We start from the raw sequence: 2,323 nt of genomic DNA on the forward strand, positions 1-2,323 counted from the left end.
GAAGGGAAGGGAAGGGAAGGGAAGGGAAGGGAAGGGAAGGGAAGGGAAGGGAAGGGAAGGGATAATGAGGCAGGAAATTCCCACTTCCCACTTTCCATGGATTCTCTCCATCACTATCCCAGGTTGCTCCAGCCTGGCCTTGGACACTGCCAGGGATCCAGGGGCAGCCACAGCTTCTCTGGGAATTCCAGCCCAGCCAGGAATTCCTTCCCAAGATCCATCTAAATCTCCCCTTTCCCAGTGGGAAGCCATTCCCTGGCTCCCATCCCTCCATCCCTTATCCCACATCCCTCTCCAGCTCTCCTGGAGCCCCTTTGGATACCTGGAATTCTCAAGGCCAGGCTGCTCCATCAAATCCATTTTTAGCATCCCCCCGGAAAAGCTTTCCCCCTGCATTCCCAGGAAATCAATCCATGTTCTCCAATTCCCAATTCCCTGCTACCACCGCGATTCCATCGAGCTTCCCACGGATTGATCCGGTATCAGCTTTTCCATGGATCAGCATTTGCTGCGGCCACTAAATCTGCCCTTCCAAGGCGGCAGAGGACACCGGGACTTCCCACCGGGAATATCCCGGCGTTCTGACCTCCCAGCCGTGGAGAAATTCCTTAGGGCAGCACTGGTTTGATCCCAACAGGGAATAGTCGGAATTTCCTCTCTGGAATTTGGGGTTGGCTCCGTTTCCTTGCTGCTCCCAGGATGAGCCGTTCCCGTTCCTTCAGCTCCATGATTTTGCCAGTTAAAGCCAGAGGAGCCGTGGGATCATTCCCACATGGAATCCTCCTTTCAACAGCGTTTTTCGGGAAAAATTCCACTCATTTCAAAGCCCCCTTCCCAAAATTCCTGCAGCCCCAGATCCCACTGATTTATTCTGGGATTTGGGAGCAGCCTTTGGAATGGAAGCTGGGAGAACCAACGGCTCCTGCCCCAACCCAAGGTTGAATTCTCCGGTCCCTCTCTGACCGCAGAATTCCCACTTAGACATTCCCACTTGGATATTCCCATTGGACATTCCCACTTGGACATTCCCAACAATCCCGGTACCATTTTCATGGCAAAAGGAATCTCTTTCCCCTCTTTCCGTTCCCCATCCTGACTCATCCCTTCTCCCTGAAATCCTGCTTCCATCAGCTTCCCGCTCCTGCTGCTTCCCGGGGCACGGCAGAGTTATCCGGGATAATTCCATGGAGGAATTCTCAAAATTTGGGATGGTTTCCCTTCCCAAAGCACAGAGACCAAACTGGACTCCACAGCAGGGATGAATTATCCCAGATTCCTACAGATCTTCCCTGGGAAAAAAAGCTGGAGTGGCCATGCCGTGGTATCCATGCCATGATTCCAGGGAATTCGGGCAGCTCCCAGAGCTCACTGCAGCATTTTGGGGGAGCAGATCCCAGGATCCATCCCAGAATTCTGGGTGAGGCGTGGGCTCTCCCAGCATTCCCATGGATCCAGCTCCATCCTATTTTTAATTCCCTGCTCCCAAACTCCCCCAGGAGCGGGATCTGGGCCGAGCCGCGGCTCCGGCTGCTCCTTCCCGTGGGAAGGGAGGGGGTGGATTGGGACAGGGATGGATCCAGCAGATATTCCAGCCCCCCTCCAAGGCTTTTCCCAGCCCCCACATCCCGGGAAAAGCTTTCTGTGCTCCCTCTCCGATGCCTCGGGATGCTTTTGCCTGGCTTTCGTTCCCTGCTCCCGATTTTCAGCTGGATTTTCCTCCAAGGATGAATTGCTCGGGAATATTTACAACGTTTGGAAAAGCCTATCCATGATTTGCAGCTCTGCCTGGGAAGCGGCCCCAGCGTGGGAGGAGAATCCCAAATGCCTGTCCCGGATAAGGCCAGGAGCTGGGGCAGGATGCGGATCCCGGAATTCCCTGGGGCTCCCCCTTTTCCTGCCTGGCTGTGGGAACAATTCCCATCCCCAAATCCCACCATTCCAACAGCTTTGGAGCAGCTTTTCCTGAGAAACTCCCGAGAGGCAAACACTTCCCGGAAAAGCCTCTCCTCTCCCCCAGCTCCTTGTGCCGCTTCCCTTTGCCCTCTCCACATCCTGGGAATGTCGGGGCACTGGGATCCATGTCCCAGTTTTGCCTGGAAAAGCCCTGGAATCGATGCTGTGCCAGGTCAGGAATCTGCACTTGGAATTTCTTTGGATTTCATCAATCCAGGTTGCAGGAGATCAGATCCAGAGGGAGAGCTTGGATCTAACCAAGGGAATTTTGGGACAGAGGATGGAAAACTTTTCCGTTTGATTTCCCTGAAAATCAACCGGGAATTCCCATCCTGCTGCAGGGGCTTTCCCTGGGGGTTTTTTCCTGGAT

This window comes from Corvus brachyrhynchos, unplaced genomic scaffold (genome assembly GCF_000691975.1).
Source record: "Corvus brachyrhynchos isolate BGI_N302 unplaced genomic scaffold, ASM69197v1 scaffold200, whole genome shotgun sequence".
Lineage (NCBI taxonomy): Eukaryota > Metazoa > Chordata > Aves > Passeriformes > Corvidae > Corvus > Corvus brachyrhynchos.